We start from the raw sequence: 22,236 nt of genomic DNA, 5'->3' as shown, positions 1-22,236 counted from the left end.
TGAGATCGTGTGATAATCAAATAAGCCCAAATTACAGAAACTTAATAATTAACTTTGTGGAGGACAAACACCGTGTGCGTGGGTTTTCTCAGGGTTCTCCCGTTTCCTCCCACTGTCTTCATTCCACCATTTCATTCATTACTCATAATCACCGTCTCCTTTAGCCTAACCGGCATAACCGTGGGATGTAAAACTGAAAGATTTTATTTCATTTCATTTAATAATTAACGTAAATATGTAGTTTTATTTACAGCAATTAGAGGTTTAATTATGCAGTTGTGCTTTAAAAGTTCTCCAGAAAGAACGGTCCAATAAATATCGTTGTAGAGCATATTTACAAAGTTAGGCCCGAGAACTATGTATATTTAAAAATTTACTACCCAGGACGGAAATGATTTATGCTTTGTAAGCCCGAAACCGGCCTGCGGACCCAGTCTGAGCTCGTGCAGACCTCTACTTCGTCTATCATGTTATATATTCAGAAGGAGGGGTTCTAGTTATTATTACTTTTACTTAATTATGCACCGAGTCAGACGGTGATGACAACAATGAATGAAAAAGTGGGAGGAAACGGCAGAATACCGCGAAAACCCACGTATACGTTTTTGTCAACCACAAAACCCGCTTGACGCAAGCTAAACGAACTAGCAGAGTTTTACCACTCAGCCACCGTGTCTCCTCATAAAATTAGACAGTACCACTTTAATCTTCTCCTACAATAAATATGCTATACTATTAATTTATTTTGCCATTCAGAATATAAGTACAATATGGTATAATTAAGGACATGCTACTCGAAACTATTGGCAGAATAAATTATCTCTTTTATTTCCTCTAATATAACTTATGCGCTTGAGGCTAAAGATGACGGATGATTAATTAAATTATTGTGAAATTAATTTTATGCACTCTAACGTCGGGAATCGAACTCGGAACCACGTGCACCAATGGCACGCGCTAGCCATTAGAACAACGGGGACGGCTTTATCCGCATGCACAAACTGTCCTATGAACGAGAACATGACAAGACGGTGTTCTCGCTGCTGGTAGCAGACAACGCTAGAAGCAGACGATGCAAGCGACTTACGACTCCTACCAGTAGAGGCGCAAGAGTCAGTTTTGTGGCATTCTGGGAGAAATTTGAATTTCCATTCGTTGTATAGGAAGTGGTGCCTCTTATAATACTCACTCTACGGTTTATTCTGTGGTAGGGAAGGAACATCTGATCATGTGGAGGAGGAAGTTCTACGATGTGTTAAACAATAAAATATGGTAACAGATGTATGTAAGTGTCTATAAATTATTTTTAAACTAGTTGATCATTGACCTAGCTATATTTCAATAATTTTTCGTATTTGTATAAAAGCCGCCACCAGTGGAAAATTACTCAATATGTGCTAAGTAGAGGAAAGAGGAATGTAATAAATCATAAGGATTGTTTTTTATCTTTGCACTTCCAGTGTAAAATTAAAAATATAAAGAGGTGAAGAAGAAAAGGGTGTAACAGGGAAGTTGTGCTAGAAATTATCTTTTGCATACTTTTTAATTCATCACAATTGCAAGTTGTGTATAATACTTGCACTTAATTTTGGTGTACTGACAATTTTCGGGTGAAATCATTAAAGCAACCTTTTAATTTTCAAAAGGGTCCATGTTCCGTTAAGGGGGTCCAAAACTACACTGGACTCCCTTAAGCTAAGCTAACCTAACCTGACCTAAGCTAACCTAACCTAACCTAACCTCACCTACCCTGACATAACCTAACCCAATATAACGTTATATTATGTAATCAAACGAAAATCAATAGAAAGAAGTGGTGTCAAAGTCACTGGACCCCCATAACGGAACATTGACCTTCAAAAGTATTAAGATCAACTGTAAGAACAGTTACACATGCAGATTGAGAATCCGAGTGCTACCACATCACGATTAAATTCTCATTTCCATGCAGGTCAAGTTTAGGCACACCCTGAGAATAATGAATGAAAAATTATTCGGCCTGTGTTTAGCAGAAGGGGTCCAGCTATTTTCTCTAAAAAAATGTTACAATTTTGGTAATTTCTGTTCACATTCGGTTAGTTCATGGTAGGGTTGGTTAGTTTGTTAGGTTAGGCTAGTTTAGGTTACGTTCGGTTAGCTTAGTTTATGTTAGGAGTCCCGCATAATTTTCCAAAAAATGATAGAATTTCGCTTATTTCTACTAATATTACGTTTAGGTTTTCGCTTATTTCTACTAATATTACGTTAGTTTGGGTTAGTTCAGGTTAGCTTACGTTAGTTTATGTTAGATTAGGTTAGAGTTGGCTACGTTATATTACGTCTAAGTACTTGCATCACTCATTTCTCCTGTAAATGTTGTGTTTTTTACGTGCTTCTGGACCCCTTGTACTAAACATACCCCAATTATTATTTCACTAATTTTTTCTGACTGTCTTCCAAAACATATGCACTGGACGACATGATAATACTCACTCAGCGTAGATGAAGTTAAACGTGGCCATCAAAAGTAACTATTGATAACTGAAATTCTTTCATGACTTGCGTATAAATACAGCGTTTGAACATATACCATAAAAACTAGCGTGCAAAATAGGGAAACAAACCTGTGCTAGGTGTCACTAAAACGAATGCTATCCAACCGAGTCAGCGTAGGGTTGTACAATTGGGCCGCGCAAGGATGCGTCCGAAGGGAGCAGGAGCGTCGGCGACGGTAGGTATCTGCATAACCAAAGGCATTGAAAACGCTTGGATTTTTGAAATGATGAGATTCTAAGACGATGAGAGCTAAGCTTCATACTAGCTATAAACATAAAATACAACTTTAGTATGCTGTACAGAAATTTTTCGCTGGTGGAAAATAGTATCTAATACAGTAATCGTTCAAATGTATTCAGTCATTTTAACCGTCGTAAAGCACTTGTAATGCTTACACTAATAAACATAAAATCGTCTGTAGTACGTATTATTGAATTCTGTCGCCAAAAATCTATAATATAAATAGGCTATATGAAGTTTTTCTGTGCAGAGTATTGAATTTTAGCTGTAAATTTTGCAAAATGTGGTATGCCTAAACTTGACCAGGACACTTGCATCTTGCACAGTGAAACTTGCATATTACACACATCTCACACATTCCTAGTGCGTGGCACTAACTGTCCTATTGTAAAGACTGTATTGTCCCACTGGGTATTCGACAGGCTCTTATAAAATACTTAGAATATGTAGACCTCAGAGAACACTTAGGAATAGCAGAAAATCTTAGAAAAATTTCATAAGAAAAGAATTATAAATACGAAAATTAGAATGAGTAAAACAAAATGTTGCTAAATGGACAAGAAAGTTTTATTCTTATTTACTGCTCTTTTGACATGGAATTTTCCACATACATGTCTTTGCCAATTATACACATGCTAGCATTATAAGAAATACTGGGCGAATTCGTTATAAAATTGTATTCCTATAACATATTTATAGACATGCGACAATAATTTTGGACATGAATGTACCTCCTTTGCATTATAACACTGAATATAATCAACGGATGCACTTAATTCTTGCACACAATGTCGAGTGATTTTTTTTTTTTTTATCCTACTGGAATATGTGAAAATCTTAAATTCGCTAAAAAATGGACCTACCTGGTTCTTGCATCCAACCCTTCAATTGTTCTCCATTTGGACTCGAAACCGGGACTAATTGGTCACAAATACGATGAGTCTGCCGACTCACTCACGAAGCACTCCTGATAAAAATACGTTGTACTGATCTTTACATACCTGTAATATAATCATTAAGAGTAATTTCACAAGGACAAAAGATAAACAGTTGCACAAGTGAAACCATTATACGGAATTATATACAAATCGGGAAACTCATGCCTTAGCCATTGGGGAAAATCCTGTTATTGGCTTGGTATCTAAATTTTTAGGTCAAGGTATCATAAATACGTTAAACTGAGGGATTAAATTAGGAATTTAGTATGTAGATACTATTCAATAAAATTAAAACTAAATGCCAATTTTTATCAATATATTTAAGCAACTTTGGCTTCTTATAAAACAACAGGCAAGCAGAAATATATAATTTGGTATCGTTTCGTATGTTTTGGCTTAACATCCTTATGTAATGCCGAGGTTATCAAGAAGGGTTGTCGTTCAACCGAGAATTGAATGCAGATGGTTTGATATGTGGTAACGTCACCGTGAAGTTCACACGATGTAAAGTATTTTTTTCGGTTAAAAAAAAAAAATCAGCTGGTTTAAAGTAGCCAACCCTGAATGCAGTCGTTACAACTCGGACCACTTCATCGTCTCATATTCCCTTATCAGCTGTGAAAATTTTGTAGAGCTGAAATCTAGCCCTCTGACGTGAAAACAGTATTCACACTACTTTTTATACAATCTTCTTATTTTCTGATCTTCTTACGACCTCTGTTTTAATTTTTATATTTGATATTTTGTTTTTTATTGCTTTGATTTGAAACTCTGAATTTTTAATGTGCAGCTTGTGACTACTGTTCACCTTATTGTGACGAGGACAAATATCCTCGCTGCTGGCGCCCCTATTAAATCATGATCAGGGTCTTCCTCATCAAATCAGCACTTAGGAAGAATTTTTTTTTCCCTCGCGTTCTCAAATTTTGATGATTTTTATGTAACACGAAGATACAGTAGTAAGATTGACAAAATAAACTTCAGCATTCTAGGTAAAATTAGTATTCAAAATTTTATGGTTCGAGATTTTCTTTTCTGTCCAAAATTTATGTGTATTGTTTAATTTGATATATCTCGGTTTCTATTTGACGTACCAATGTAGAACTTCAGTTATTAGAATGCACTTGTTTTAAGCTTTTTTCTTAACTATTGAATAGGGAGGGATAAATATCATCACTTTGATAGAATTGCTAACATTGCAGTATGAGGAAATTTTAGTGAATGTATATGCAAATAGAGCTAGGATATTGAACATTTGTATACTAACCTTATATACAGTGGTGCTATTCAGCCGGTTCGCACCGGTTGTTAAAATATTCCGAGTTCTCAGAACCGTTTGTTATATCCAGACATAAACACATACACACATACATATATAACGCATTACCTAACCAAGCGTGAAAGAAAGAAGCCAAACAAATTTGTTAAAATACCTTTGTACTTTTCCCACTCGCTTTCATTGTTGTGAAAACAAGCAACTTTCAGTTGTTTCAATTCAACGGACAGGTAAATTTCTGAGTGGGCTGGCGCCAAGATATTTATCTTGTAGAGTTTCCTTCCACTTATCCCTTTTAACTCCTATCGCTGGTCTCTTCTTACGTCTCTTCAGGTTCCTCTAGGAGATATTAACATTTAGGAACACTAACATAAATAATAATTTTAAAAAATCCAACCCATTCAGGTGAATACCTCTCAATAAAACTTGTAACCAGATTCAGGATAAAGAAAAATCTTTATTCAGGAATTAAATCAGAATAAATAAATAAATAAATAAAAATGAATTATCCAATTAGCCGAAAGAAAATCTTCAGGGCTCTTAAACTTCGGAACCCTGTCCCTTAAGCTTGACGCGCACGCACAACAATAACCCTATCACTATCACTGGTCAGTCAGACTGTCAGACTTCACTGGTCAGTCATATCTTCACAGCTCAGTCCTACCTATCTATGAAGAAGGCCTGACTCCAACCTTCCGTCAATAAAAAAAAGTCAAAGAACATCACTCAGTCCAAAGACGGCTATTCAATCCAAAGAGAAAACCATCACTTTGATTTCTGTGGCCTAACAACAACAACAAATAATAATAATAATAATAATAATAATAATAATAATAATAATAATAATAATAATAATAAATAAATAAATAAAAATAAAATAAAATAAAATAGTACTTTAATGAAGTTTGCCTCAGATTTTTTTTTTTTTTTTTTTTTTTTTTTTTTAAATCCCAATATCCTACTTTCATCTAGCTAGAAGATTACGGCAATTATTCATCCCGATAAGCTATCACTCAAGCTTATTTCTATCTGAAACTAAATTTCCATACTAACTACGGTCATCACTCAGACCCAAGCAGTTCCTTCCTTGCTCTAACCACCATTTAGGTTAGTCCCTCAAGAATGCCTAATTTAATATATATATATATATATATATATATATATATATATATATATATATATATGAAAATTCTACAGCCATCATTCAGGCCTCAAAGAACTTAATTGTCCATCATTCGGTTAGCACTCAAACCGATCCCTAACAGATAGGAAAGTTAAAAAAAAAAAAAAAAAAAAAAATCCAGGGAGGCAATGACCTAGACCAACGACGGGAGGCTTCTAGCAGCCAAGATTCCTTCCCAACTCCCGCACAATGAAATGGCCCCTTCACTTATATATCCTCGAGTGACCATGTCTTTTTTTTATGCTGTTTCTTATTTTCGCTAAAATGGATCCGCAAAAAAATCGTTTGAAAAAGTTTTTGTAACCGTCCTTACCCTCTGGAATTTTCTATCGCATACTAGAAAAGCTATATATATAAAAAATTGAACGTATAACGTTAAGGAACTAGAAAAAACAAGAAGTATACACAACGAAGCATATATACAGTTACAAGAATAAAATTTAAAATATTTTATCCTATCAATACACACACACATATATATATATAGCCTTCAGCCGCTACAGAAAATCAAGATTTCACTATGTGGCAAAGTCGCAGATTAACTTGGAATCATTAGCGTTCCTCTACGAATCCATCAAGCAGTTATATCGATTGCTATGTCAGTAAATTGTGCTAGTATCAACTTAACTTCCATCTGAAAAGAATCGATGGAACTATTTGTTAGATTGGCAGATTTTCTCTGTGGTTCTTTATCTGCTACGTTGCGACATAGTGCAATTCGCGTCTCCAAACGGTGTATATATATATATATATATATATATATATATATATATATATATATATATACACCCTAGGTGAGGCCCGCTTGTTAAAAAATTAGAATATCACCACTGCTTATATATAAAAATATATATTCACACAATTTTGGGAAGGTTCTAGAACACAGGTACCCCCAAATAGGTTAATAGCTAGGTTGATTCTTTTCTGAACCCTGTTAATTATTTAATTCACATAGTATTGCTGAGCGAGCTTTAGCGAGTGAAGGCGGGTTAGAGTTCCGCAGGGCACGTTGTTTTCTGTCTTTTATTACAGCTAAGTGGGAAGGGGGACCTGTGTTCTAGAACCTTGCCCACATTTTTTTTTTCGAATCTTGTACCTCTCGATCCCATGATGATTTTAAAATTATATTTTATCTGCATCTTTATAAAGGCCTAACCTACAGGATTTTTTTTAAAAAATTAGAATTGCTCTTTTTCGAGAAATTCGAATTCGATATCTTGTATTCTCACAATTCGTGGCTTACTGGACCGTATCTATTATAACAAGTTACTTAGCTTACATTTACCGTTGGTTATGAGTACGAATCCTCAATTTGTGTAATTTGTAATGGCGTAATTTAAGCAGACAGGTGAAGGTCATGGTGGTTCAGTGGTAGATGTTCACCTCTGGCGTTCACCCCTGGTTCGATTCCACCGCGCGCCAAATCTAGGTACTAAGTAAGTGAATGCAACAAAACCTACCTAACGAATCCTGTTCGTAAGTCGTTATTGTCATGTTGAAAAAGTGTTGGGGGTTATTGGATAAAATGCCGAACTTTGTTGTGGACAAACACCGTGTGCGTGGGTTCTACCGTTCCCTCCAACTTTCTTCATTCCGCCATTATCATCCATTTTATCATCACTGTCTCCCTTAGCTTCGGTGCATAATCGTGGGACATTAACTAAAAAGTAAAAAAGTCACTTTAATAAAGTTGTGTAAAGAAGGGGACACAAGGGAGCATTGCACTAAAATATATTACTTGTGGCAGTTTTCGTAATGGATGGATAGATCTAAATTAATTTCAGTTATTTGAATGAATAACGGTGTGATTTAATAATTTGTATATCACTATTTATATACTAACTGATAGTATGAGTGTTGTGAAAAGATTTTATAAGAATCATTAATCATTACTTCCTAGTTTGAAAATATATGCATGAACAAGGCTTCATTTTGGTATAACCATTATTTGTGTATCACTTCAGGTTCAAAAGTTCTACTATCCCAAACTCCGGGTTGCATTGTATATTGAACACCCTGTAGTACGGCACGATACATACGTAGCGAACAGCAAACAGTCTTGAAATAGTCCCCAACGGCATCTACACATGCTGGTCAACGATGAGAAAAACGTTAGCTGTGTGATCCGTGAGTATGTATCATTTACCAACACCTTCCCTTTTGTTGGCAAAGTTGTGTGTATGCTTTTGACTATTTAAAAGGTTGTTAGCTGTTTTCTACGTTATGTACTTTTCTTTGTACTTACGTGATAATTTGTATTAAAGCTTAATGAAGTAATACATTTGTATGTACGTAGTATCTTTCGATTGCCCTTTGCTGTTAGCTCCTGTACACAGATGCTTCCTGTGGCCACGAAGCTTCTAGTGAATGTAACACAGTTGTCATGATTTATATGATATAATAATCGTCGTATTCATTTATTTTATTTATTTACCTACCTACATACATAATTATGTATGAAAGGTAAATGAAGTTTCACTCTATATTGTCTGTAGCTATATTTGCAATGAGACGATAGGAGGTTTTAAAAATAAGGAGCTTTATTCTTTTAAAACAGTTGTACAAAATACAGTGAATTGGAATATAATAAGATTGACGTTGTTCAGTTTCAGATTTGTTATCAGTGTAGAATGAAGTGCAGTAGAGATTGTCAGAAGATGTGGCTATGTGGGCAGGATGTTAGTCCGACGTCGCTGGCCCAGTATCTTTTCAGTAATATTATACGTTGGAGGTTTCCTTCTTGTTCTCTTTGTTATACAACAAATGAAGAAACTGTACGATGGAAATCAGAAGCTTCACAGACTGCAGTCCTACAAAGAATATGTAAGTAGTTTGGCATTTTGTGTTTACCTTGTTCCAAAAACATATCATAATCATGTGGAAAAGACATTTAACAAATCGATAATTTTGATTGAATTTGATGTAATTTGTACGCTGTTGCTGTCCAGGGCTGCCGTACCATATGTGACATATAAGGCTGCGAAAATCAACATAGAAAGAAAGGAAAAATGTTCTTAGCTTTACAACCTTGAGAATTATGGGCGCCCCTCATTCTGTACAGGTTCTAGTTCTTTGTCATGTCCATCCTCTTCCCCGCATTGATGGCGCGGGTCATAGAGAGAAAAAAAATGGAAGAATAAGAGAAGAAAAGTTGGGCACCAGTTGTCCAAAAAAAAAAAAAAAAAAAGATGTATAAGTGAGTATTTCGTGTAATAAAATAAAATGTCCACAGAGCTTGGATTGCTTTTAGATGGCTAAAGTATAAGTGTTGAAGGAATCAAGCTCCAAAATACAGTAAAACTGGCCATATTGTAACTTAATTGGTGGATGAATGGATTTTGAGTATAGTACCCATTTCATCAATGAGGTTTATGAGACGTGAACTTACAACTTAATGTGGAATCCGATCCATATGAGCTCCCACCGATTGGTGAAAGCAACCTACCGACAAGCAGTGGATTTGAATTCGAGTTCCTGCCAGTTCATATTTGTAGTCATTTCATATTTGAACAGGTCGGCTACAGGCATGATTGATACTGCATATTTTGGTAATGACGTGCACTAATAGAGCAGCACCCACACGTAATGCGAATGGTTCCAGAACCTGCGAGTTTAAGGTGGACACCAAAGTATCCGTGGGTTTTCTCGAAGTTCTTCCATCAGATTTTCCACCATAATGATTTGATATGCACTACAATTAAAACAAAGGAATCCGGAAGCGTGCATGGGAACAACTTAGTAGAGTATATACAGGATAGTCAAAAATTTGCTTTTCCCAATATGTGAAGAAATAAAATAAAAGAAGCTATGTGACTTGATAATTTTTATTGTACTTACAAATACTATTCAGGCTATCTCACAATATTCAGTGCACAAGACACATCTCTTAGCGCTGATTTGCAGATATGACACAACCGAGGATTAGCACCCAACCTCTCGAATGATTGTTACCTCGTCTTTGACAATATTCCACATGGAGAAATCGTACGAGGTCACGGAATCCGTTCAACGAAATGATGATCCAAAACATTTCTCACAACGACACTAAGGTCCATTGTGTCGCCACGTGGCCTGAATGTTTTTGTAATGAGGGTTATATTCTAGTTCTGAAATGAATTTCCACAACATATGAAGGTATGTGTCATTTGTAACAGTTCCTTCAAAAAGGAATGGTTCTATGACACAACTACTCCAAATATATTCCCAAAATGTGATAACAGGGACGTTTAACTCTCGTTACCATTTCGTGTGGATTGGTATCACTCCAATAAACACAATTGTGATTGTTTACGCGACCGTTCGTCTTGAATGAGGCCTTATCTGTCCGCAAAATTAATTTCCAGAAGTCTGTGTCAGCTTCATTCTGAATGAAAAACTTCTCATAGAACTCATCATGTTGATCCGGATTACATTCGTGCAACGTGTGCAGAAGCTTTGGCCGGTAAGGTTTCATCCTCAAATCCTTTAGCATAATTCTTAAAGAGGTATATGTTATTCCCAGGTCACGTGTGCGCCTTCTGGTAGACTTCTTCGGGTTAGATACACAATTCTAAGGAGTAAGTTCAGTATCCTTCATTTCGTGCACTTAGTTTCACACTTGGCGGTAGATCATACACATAACCTGTATCTTCGAATCATTGGTTCAGTTTTCTTATGGCTTGACATGAGGTGGTTCCACACCAGGAAATCTTGTCCTGAAGTCTGCTATCATCACTTTTGTGTTTTTGTTGTTTCCACTAAGCTTGTAGCACGAAAACATGCCGTTCCTTTGTAAATTTGCGATTTATCTCGACACCTATACTACTTGGTACAACTTCACTCAGTAAACAACTGTTAAACAAAACACAAAAACATGGTTACCAGTTCAAGTCACACTGAGAGACACAGTAGTGCCAGTTCTAGTACAAAAAAAAAAAAAAAAAAAAATATATATATATATATATAGCTCTCTTATTTCTTTCCTTTCTTTACTTGTTTTGGGGAAAGCGACTTTTTGCCTATGTAAAAACCACACAACACAAAAGAAGGAAAAGGAGGCACTTTGCTAAACGTTTCAATTTTTTTCATTTGTTTCTTATATCTTACAAGGCAATGTCTGTGTTGCTCGTTGTACCTTCCATACAACTACCAATTAATTTGCACTTTGGAAGGATGTGGGGTAAGAGAAAATCAGATGTTTTCTCTATTTCGTAATGAAATGGTAATACCTGTACATTAACGCACAGTATAAATATTGTTGTCCTCTTACAGCAGAACTCTGGTACTGTTCATATACTCTGAACAGTTGAGGATCGATCTTAAGACCGAAAATGTGTGAGTATAGGGACAGACTAATGTTGTTATTTAATATAGAAGTAATAGTAGATCAGGATATTTAGTATATATTGACCGGGTCTATTTGCAGTTAAGCAGATTAGTACATATTGATCGGATCTATTTGTAGCTAAGTAGAACCAGCATACCATATCTACTTGGATAATCAGTTTTTGTCAAGTTATTATTTACTGCTAATTATTTTCCAACATCCTCTCGTTTTTATTAAAATGAAGTACAAAATAACTGGGTTCGATTCCCGGTGGGAACTCATGTGATTCGGATCCCACTTTAAGCTGTAAATCCACGCGATATAGCCACTTTTCTCAAAGGGACACTAAACTCTAAATTCACCAATCATCCAAAATTAAGTACAATTACGTAAAACACTTATATGTGACACTTCCCCCCCCCCCCCCCTTTCTTCTGTGTATTAAGCAGGCTTAACTCCTGTTGGTGTTTTATAAATGTTACAAGAATCAAATCTCTCAGGATTTTCAATTAGTAAGAACATAGACTGAAAGTATTTGAGAACAAGATCCTTAGACGAATATTCGGACCCAAGAGGAACAGGAATGGGGAATGGCGGAAACTTCATAACGAGGAACTACATAATTTATACGGTTTACCCAACATTGTTAGGGTCGTCAAGTCTAGGAGGCTTAGGTGGGCAGGTCATGTAGCTAGAATGGAAGAAAGTAGAAACGCTTTCAAAGTCTTGACTGGAAGACCAATCGGAAAACGACCATTAGGAAGACCTAGGCGCAGATGGGAGGATAATATTAAGATGGATCTCGTAGAGATAGGAATACAAAGTAGAAACTGGATCCAATTGGCTAAGGATAGAAGTCAGTGGAGAGCTTTTGTGAACGCGGCATTGAACCTCCGGGTTCCATAGGCCATAGAGTTAGTTAGTTAGTTAATGGTAGTAAATGAACAAATTAAATTTCTTATTACGTTCGAGAAAAGGGGATATATTCTTGTCACTGAGCGTGTCACATCAAAACGTTATTCATGCTCTAAACCACGTAATAAAGTAAGGATATCGTTATTCCGGGAAGCGTTGGAAACTTTCTCATCCAGCATGATAATATGTAATTGAATGAATCTGCAATTGACTGTTGCTGTTCAGGTCGTAAGGTGATTGTTTTTTTGACTCACTAATCGAAGACGAAAAACTTCCTTGGATCCAATCTTTGTTTTCTACTGATTACTGCCCAACATCTGGTAAGGTATTAGTTAACGCACCGGTATCGTAAGCCGAAGACGTGTGTTCGATGCATAAACTCAGTTGTACTTTTAAATTTCTTATTGAGTCTTTGCTATTTGATAAAAAGCTATGATAATGTACTAATACACGTGCGTCTCAAACATCGAGTGTCGCGTCATAATTCCTGCTACGTAACATTATTAAATAATTAGTCATGCTTGATTGGGCTAATGGTTCATACAAGTCAAACTGAAACGAGCCATACCAAGACGTGAAATTACGAAAATGAAGTATGTTTGTCAGTTGTTGGTGTGACCATGTAATTAATTTGAATTTCTACGCAACAGATTATTGTTCGAATATTACCATACCTTTTTTTTTTTTTTAATTTGGGAAAAGTATTGGAGAGTAGTAGAAAACTTCATACACATTTGAGATATTTTCTTATACTAACATCAAACAAATAATGGTGAATTAAAATAACTTTGCTGCGCAAGTTTTGAACAATGTACAAAACAAAATACCTTCTTACAATAAAAACAACACATTAGAGTGTTCAAATGACAAAGTGAACAATATACAGATATATTACGTAGTATATTCGTAGGTGTCAAACAGTAAAATAATATACCAGTGTGAAGTCTGGATGCATGAGGGTAAGGTCTGAAAACTAGAAGATTCGATGTAAACTACAACAACAATTTTCTTTTACGTTGATAAACTTTTATGTTGAATTTATTTAAAAGCAACGTAGTCGGTAATGCGTTTCAAAATACGTTTGATACCACATTAAGACCCCATCTAATAGTTGTATGGTAGGAGTGGAATTCTAAGGAAGTTTTATGTTTTGTATATTGACATCTTTTGGTAAGTTTTGTTCCCAAAGGTCCTCGTTGCATTGTCCTGTCCATGGGTCAGGACGGAGACACTTTTATACTTTACCTTGACACAGGAATAGGATAAAACATCCAAATACCAATCAATACATTGGTTATTTTTCCGGATGTGAGACGAACAAGATTTATGTTCTGAAATTGATTCTCTAGTTAGTTATTTTCCTTTGTTAGGATGTGTCAAAATATTCCAGTTCGTTTATTTAGATACACAAGATGTATGACTAGGTAACGACGAACAAGAATATTTGTATAACATATAGGTGTATTGCACATTTTAAGTGTAGTTTTGAAGAGACACATTATTTCAGTCTTGCTCCTTGATCGGAATGAATCTGATCAAAATCCTTTTCAAAGTTACTGAAATATAATTTTATATTTTGCCAACCCTTTTCGTCATCTGACATATTTTCTCACTTAATGTTTGGATAATCCTATACATACATACATATATATATATATATATATAATATGTGTGTGTGTGTGTAGTTGGTATAGGCTAGATTTGAACCCTGATCTACCACATGGAAATTCCGTACGCTAACAATTTGGCCACACCGATGACTGGCAAACACATTTCATATTAGTGATTTTCATGTCTCTCTTCCTGGCCTGATTCTTTGATGAATATTTTGTTTAATTCACTGTGATATTCTTCAGTTTTTATACTTGGAAAGTTTTGATATGAGAAATGTGTTATATTAGTTTGGAAACTAGTCCATTCGGAATATTCTATACAAAACTGTTGAAAAATATTTTTATTTATTTATTTTGATAATACTGTTGATAGATACATATTTTTCAACTTAAAGTTAGGATAGCTCTCTTTGGAACTACTTTCTTCAGAAACTATTACTTATTTTCGTGTGTTTTGCAACATATGTAGATCAAAGTTTTAGCAATCAATCTTATTAAATAACTCTTAAAATTTGCAACATTGCTGCTTAATAGACATATTTTTGTTCATCATTATGCATTCATCTTATATATGACGTATGATATGACGTAGTGCTATTTGAAAAGAAGAAAAATACATGCCGGGTTGGCAACAGTGCATTACTTATAGCATTGTTAATAATGCTTTTGAAAGCCTCAGCAGTGTAGTTACTAAAATTTCTTATAGATTGCTTAAATACATTTGAAATTATTTGGATTTATCTTAATATTTTATCATTGTATGAATTCGCTTTTCACAAATCTTTATTATTTATGTCCATTAGCAACTAAAATTTTGGAATTTACTACATCTTCAGAGGGGCTATTTAAATTTGTTTTCAGTTATCCGAAATCCATTTTACAGATGAGAAGTATTCTTGATTGGAAATGAATATACGTTACCTTGTATCCGGGAGAACTTAAACATTTCTAGACCGTTACGCTACTCTCTGGCAACATTTTCAATAGTTATAACTTCGCTGCTAAACTGGTATAGTCGAGACGTTCTATTGGTCCCCAACCGACTTCCTTTGTACTCAAGCAGAAAATTTACCCTAACCGCCCTCATAAATAACACTCCAAATAAGCCATTAACGGCACGTGTTTGGTGTCGAAGTAATAGGTTGTTGCCATCGTTAAACTTTTATTATCGATGGATACATTATATAATAATAATAATAATAATAATAATAATAATAATAATAATAATAATAATAATAATAGGAATTCAGTATAATAGTATCAGGGTTTGAAAAAACCCGGGCTTTTTTGAAAAAGCCCAACCCACCTGGGCCCATATGGGTTTTTCGGGTATTTTCGGGTTTAATTGGGTTTTTTCGGGTTTAATCGGGTTTTTTCGAAATATTTCAGTGTCTTTGGGGGTAAAAATGTTAAAATGTGATTTATATTTCAAGATTGTCATTGTCACAACTTGCAACAATTTTCTACTTACTGCTGTTTTGAAAAAAATGGTCGCCATTTTGAAATTTTACATTCGATCGCCGAGAAAATCTATACAGCAAATTTGGCAGATCTCGTGCTTTCACCATCAAAACTTCAACTTAAAAGACTGAAAATTGCGCTTCGTAGCGTGGATACTCGCTGTTTTGAAAATAAATTTCCGCCATTTTGAAATTTTACGTTGGTATGCTGCCAAAATCTATACAGGAAATTTAGTGTCTCGTGCTTGTATTCTGAAAATTTTAGCTTAAAAGGCCAAAAGTTGTACTCAGTAGTGTGTGTGGTAGAGGCAGACAAACGAGTTGAGTTGATTTTGTGTTTAACGTCCCTTTCAGCAGCGAGGCTATATGAGACGGGACCTACTGATTAACGTGGAATCCAAACCATATGAGCTTCCTCCGGGAAGCAAACCCAGGTCCCACGCTGAAGACGCGTACACTAACCGCATAGCCATGAAGGAGCTCGGTAGACAAACGAACAAATGTAATAGATCAAGTCATCCAGAAGCCTGATTGACGTTCGCCAAATATGAATACCAAAAGGGCTCTATTAATTTAAAACAAAGATACAATTCATGTTGTATGAAATAAATACATGTTTCAGAATGTCTTATATGAAATTAACATCTTTCAGCGTAAATAAACCTGCCATATTTTCTCCATGAGAATACGGGACACCTCAGATCCCCCCCTTCCTCAACTTTCCAACACAATGCAATGAACTGTAATGTGGTTATGAACAAAATATAATAGGCCGGGGTGGCTCAGTGGTAGAGCGTTCACCTCTAGTGCATGGAGTTCCTAGTTCGATCCTAGCTCGCGCCAAGTGAGCTTTGTGGTGGACAAACACCTTTGCGTGGGTTTTCTCGAGAGTCTCACGTTTCCTCCCACTTTCTTCATTCTGTCATTTCATTCATTTCTCATCATCACCGTCACCTTGAGCATAGCAGGTATAACCGTGAGACTAAAAGTAAAAGATTTCATTTTATTTAATTTTAATTTTTTTTTCAAGAATATAATTGGCGAAAGTTCACTAAGCAGAGCTGCTTTTCTCATTTCGTACCCTGCAATTAATTGTATAGACTAAAGATGCCTAAAAACTTAAGATGGGGCTATTAAAATGCTTTACAGGAAAACAATATGCAAATTATTTAAATCAGTGGTACAATCTACTTTCAATATTTTTCGCGCGTTTAGCAATATTTATTTACACAAAATTACGTATCTGTCAAAATTACGTTTGTCAGTTTAATCTGATGAAAAGCTGATTTTTCTCTTTGTGTCGTGTGCAATTATCAGGACCAGATTTACATTTTTCTAAGACCTAGACCAAAGCACAATTCTGTGCCCCTAGCCTCTGAAAAAGATTATGATTTTTGTTAACTTATCTAATGTGTTGTTAAGAAAAGGTTAGTCATCTTGTAAATGTAGAAACACTCAAAACCATTTTTTTAATGTTCCGGAGAGTATCCGAGTTTCCATCAAGTGCAATGGAAAAAGTAGCATTGCAAATTTGTGGTGTTATAACTTCCTCGAAACTGTTACATGCAACAGCGTACTGTTCATACACTAGTTACAGGATTCCCAGCCAATGTCAGAATTTTTTGTTTTTCACTTTTCGAATAAGCTGATATTGATAGCAGAAATAGAACGGAGTTAAAATATGGGACATTTCCCTGTCCCGACTAAATTTACGGGGACGCGGGGCACTCGGGCCCAAAAACGGGACACTCCCGTTTTTTACGGGACGTATGGCAGGCTTAAGCGTAAAATAAATACTTTTATTGTTGAAGTATTCATTTCCGATCCTTCTGCGTTTAATTCGGGAATTTCCCGAGCACTTCTTTCACAGCGTGTACATCAAAACTTCCACTAGTATGGAAATTTGAACTCAGCACTTGAAATAGTAAGCGTTACGTAGTCTTCGAAACCCCGGGCATTAAGCTTCTTAAATTTGACAAGAATTTTTACGCTATTGCTGGTGTTGATTCTACAGAATGCTTACTTGAAGAGTAGCAACAAATGACTGAACTAAACTGTTATTGTTGGAAAACCAAATTTTAGTTGAAGAACCTTGTGTTTTACATCAAAGGTAAGAAATAATACTAATAGTTTTACTAATGTATTTATATATGTACTATTAGTACCGGCACCTATGACCTTAAACCCGTCAAACGTATGAGTGATAATGTCCCTCGGTATCGCCAAGTCGACGAGCATACTATTCACGGAAAATATTTTCTAAAGTACAGAATTGCTTATTTTACTTCAAATAGGCTATAAGCATAATCCACACATTAATTTGTTTTATAACTATCTCAAGCGAAGGTATTTTTTTTAAAATTCATTTAGTGCATTCAGAACTTTATAAAGGTCTTATGTTGAATGTTGTATACCTTAACGTGAAAGCCTCTAATTCGACCAAGGAAAGTCTGAAATCTGATAAAAATCACTTACAATGTGATCACCTTAGTTGTATCAATAATATACTAACAAATAGGTCAAAAACCCAGGTGGGTCCAACCCGAAAAAACCCGGTAGGTTTGTTCGGGCTGGGCCCATTTGGGCAAACCCTGAATAGTATGAACAGGGGCGGTCAAGGACGGATTTCTGGGAGCGGCAAAGAAAGATTGTATTTTTTTCTCATTAAGGCTTTTGCGGCACTGCCTTGCGGGGGGGGGAGGACAGGGGCGAACTACTTAACATGTTTGGTTCGTACAAGCGTTGTCGTTATGGAAGTTACATAATATTAACAATATGCTATATTTAAGAGTAATATAAGCACATATCATGAAACTAATGACTGATTTCTTTTTTCTCTTCATTACAACGAATTCAAATTAAATGAAATATTTCAGTTTAACGCCCCAGAATTATGCCCTTAAAGCTAAAGGAGACGGAAGGAGGAGGATGCAATGAAAACAAAAGTAACGAAAAAAACCAGATAAATCTGTCTTTCTGCTAAGACTACTGAAGAATCAGTAAGCAAGAGGGTGAAAATTGCAACATCGATTTCTTTTTCAGCAGGTCAACTGGCAGGCCACCCTCAACTGGAAGGACATGTTGAATTATCCTTCCCATGTAACAAAGAAACGCGCGGTTTCCTTCAATTGTGGTCCGCTTCCTTTGTAGCCGCCTGGGTATTTTACTATAACATGTAGGAGGGTTCCTTCATTTCTGTGAAGTCATTTTAACCTCCTAACATAATCCAAATAATATAATCTTTGGCAATCCAAATTCAAAAATATTTCATTATTATTATTATTATTATTATTATTATTATTATTATTATTATTATTATTATTATTATTGGGGGGTCAAAAATTAGGAAGACGTTTCCTGTGACACTCTTCTCCTTGGGAGAGACAGATTACTGTCATGACCCATAGATTCAACTGCTGCCCGTTCGTACAACGAAAGGTAATGGTGGCATCTATGAATTATGACAGTGATCACCCTTTGTCGAGGTTAAGGCGGGTTTGTGTCAGGCATCAACCCTAGGTCAAATCTGAGTTGATCCTTCCAGTCATTATGATAGCCGTGTACTGAATTGGGCTCGTGTGAGCCCACTGCCTTTCAGATACTAATGCAATCGAGTATTAGGAAACAAAGAAAGGGATCTCGGAAGAAAAACATCATTGCCATAATTAACATCGACCTCAAATATACAGTAAAACGTATAGTAGTGGGAATCCATGTAGTTGCTCTGGCAACCTGAATTAATTGTAGTAGTAGCAAGAAACATTCTGTGCAATGTGGGAGAATATGTCGAATCAATAAATCCACTATATTAAATATTTTTAAAGTTAAATTATAATAAAGCAAATTCTGGTACCTTCGTTTTCTTCCATGTTTCTTGAAGCTATTCCTCTTGTGTTTTCTGTTAATTTTGATTGTCTAAATAATTTTCTAGCTTATTTGCACAAGTTCCATAGGTGATAATGGTCCGTTTGCGAGCACGAGTATACTCCGGATTAAAGGGCTTTATAGATACATGAACCCGATTGTTGAGTTGTGAACAATCAATATTATCATGGGAATTTATAATTTTCTTAAGTGATTATTTCAAGTGAGTAATGAAAAAAATACATTAAAATCGAAATACGTTTCTGTTTAAAATCTGTATGGTAAGAGGTTAAGGGTAAAAATAAAAACGTAACGATTATGCAACTAGTAAACACTCCTGGATACATTTCTAATTACACTTTTTATACTAATGTTAGAATGCTGAATCTAATAGAAGTATTTTTAAACATATCCGTCCATGGAATCACAAGAAAAATGACCAAGTTTAGAATCTTTGAAATACCGCTTATGCAAATAGTAAAAGTGCCAATCTAACGGAACTATGTTTAAACATACCGCGTCCATGAGTTTCCTAGAAAAGTGATCACAAATGTGGGATATAAATAAATATCGCAGCTACTTAGATACTTTTTCTCGAGACCCCAGGGACGAATATGTTTGAAAATAGTTCTATTGGATTCATCATCCTCGAGTTGGTATAAAAAGCGCAATTAGCAATTTATCCAAGCGTAAGCACTTTTGGCATGATCATTAGTTCCTTGGTCATTGCTTCATACATTGGGTTAAGTGTTGCCTCTAAGGAAAAAAAAATAGTTATAAATTGGAGATACGTGTTACTTTCTTGATGTAAAGTTCATAAAAACGTTGCAGTACTGTTCTCCTTGTTGAAGTATAAAAGCGATGATGCTGTGTTTAATAACACATGCCAGGAAAGTGAAACACAGCTTTTATCATATATACAAGGCCGATGTATTTTCCAAAAATATATATACTAACTAACTCTATGGCCTATGGAATCCGGAGGTTCAATGCCGCGTTCACGAAAGCTCTCCGTTGACATCTGTCCTTAGCCACTTAGATCCAGTTTCTCTATTTCTGTGAGATCCGTCTTAATACATCCTCCCATCTGCGCCTAGTCTTCCTAAAGGTCGTTCTGCGATTGGATTTCCATTTAAAACTTTGAAAGCGTTCCTACTTTCTTCCATTCTGGCTACATGACCTGCCTACCTGAGCCTCCTAGACTTGATGACTCTAACAATGTTTGGTAAAGATATAAATTATCCAGTTCCTTGTTATGAAGTTTCCGCCGTTCCTCATTCCCATTCTTCTTGGGATCGAATATTTGTCTCAGGATCTTGTTTTCAAACTACGTTCTTTCCTCAAAGTAAGCGACCATGATTTGAAAACATACAAGACAACAGGCATGACTGTCGTCTTTATATTTGAAGCTTCAAATTGCTCGACCGAATTCGCGATGACAAAAAATTTTGAACAGAATAATAACACGAATTCCGTGCTTTTAATTGAAATTTAATTTCTTCGTAGATATGATTTTGGTCTGTTAATGACAGGAAAAGAAATTTATTTTGATTGATATACAAGTACATGCCTTACCTATTTTTTGATGTAGTCACCATGAACCTCTAGACGTATCTGGCGACGTGGCACAAACTTCCGTGTACCCTCTGTGTAAAAATCTGCTGTCTGAGAGTACAGTCACTTCAGAACTGATGTGTTGAGCACTTCAATGGCGATGAAACGCTTCGACACAAACCACTTTTTAGATAAAGAAAACTAAAGAAATCCCTGGGGCTGAAAGGAGTATGACTAAATAGTTTTCATTGAAATTTTTGAATAGTCTCAACAGTACGAACATTGTGTGTAAGCGTGTGTTGTCATGGATCAGAAGAATTCCAGAACGTAGCATTTCTCCTCTGATTTTGGATTGCACGTCTCAGATTATTCAGCGTTTGACAATACTCATCTGCTGTAATTGTTCGTCCTGGTTCAAGAATTCCACAAGAATCACACCCTTTTGATCCCAAAACATGGTTGCCATGATTTTGTAAACTGATGATGTTTGTTTGAATTTTTTCGTTTTAGAACGAGAGTGCTGCCATTCATGTAGTTCTGTTTCGATTCTACAGTGGCGTACTATAACCAGGTTTCATCCTCTGTCGCTTTGTGAGAAAAGAGGTCATCCTCATCTTTTCCCAGCGAACCAAAAAATCACGTGCAGCTGTCATTTTTTGCTCTCTGTAAGCGTCTGTCATCATTTTTGGCACTCACGTCACACATAGTTTGTGATAACCCAGCGTACTAGTCACAATTCGATGCACTATTTCTCCAGGCACTTCTGGAAACTTGTGGGCGAGTTCAGTTATTTTGAGCTGGGATTTGATTGCACTTTCTCGTGAACGCATTCCCCGATATTGTCTATCTAAACGCTAGACCTCCCGCTACGCTCAACGTCATGAACATTTGAACGCCTTTCCCGAAACTCTGTCCACCATTGCCTGATCTTCCCCGTCACTCATTGCTGTCGGTCCTTAAATAGCACACAATTCCCGATGCATTCTGTCTTTTGGCTTTCAAAAAATGGTATGACAGATTTCGCTTCACATTTGGCAGGATTTTGTATTACGGTTGCTATTTCACCTTACTGCAACTCGCACGTACAAACACCACTCGATTGATTCTAACTCTACAGCAAGCACAGAATACTAGGGCATGGTTCCTGCACATGCTAAACTTCGTCAGTGTTGCCAACTGCGAGTAAAAATTATCGGTCTTTTTTTGACGTGCGCTTCGTACTTTTCACAGGAAGATAAGTGTTCTTTTTACGAATAACTCTGCATTAAGAAAATGGTATTACATCTTCAACTTATATATATATATATATATATATATATATATATATATATATATATATATATATATATATAT

General features: G+C 35.8%; 1 long non-coding RNA gene across 2 annotated transcripts in view; it reads left to right on the top strand.

The window, feature by feature from the left end:
* The first annotated feature begins 1,141 nt into the window (after positions 1 to 1,141).
* The window catches only part of LOC145664715 (uncharacterized), a 32,934-nt gene continuing 11,839 nt past the window's right edge, over positions 1,142 to 22,236 (top strand). Inside the window, exons 1-2 of one of the 2 annotated variants that reach the window (XR_014127512.1) lie at positions 1,142 to 1,285; positions 8,779 to 8,995. This is a non-coding gene — a long non-coding RNA (uncharacterized LOC145664715). The remainder of the gene's footprint in view (positions 1,286 to 8,778; positions 8,996 to 22,236) is intronic. The other variant, XR_014127513.1, reaches the window with a different exon arrangement.

This window comes from Thermobia domestica, chromosome 11, assembly GCF_964235325.1.
Source record: "Thermobia domestica chromosome 11, izTheDome1.hap1.1, whole genome shotgun sequence".
In the NCBI taxonomy this organism is placed as follows: Eukaryota; Metazoa; Arthropoda; class Insecta; order Zygentoma; family Lepismatidae; genus Thermobia; species Thermobia domestica.
Note: the sequence above shows the minus strand (reverse complement) of the source record. Positions and strands in the feature narration are given on the sequence as shown.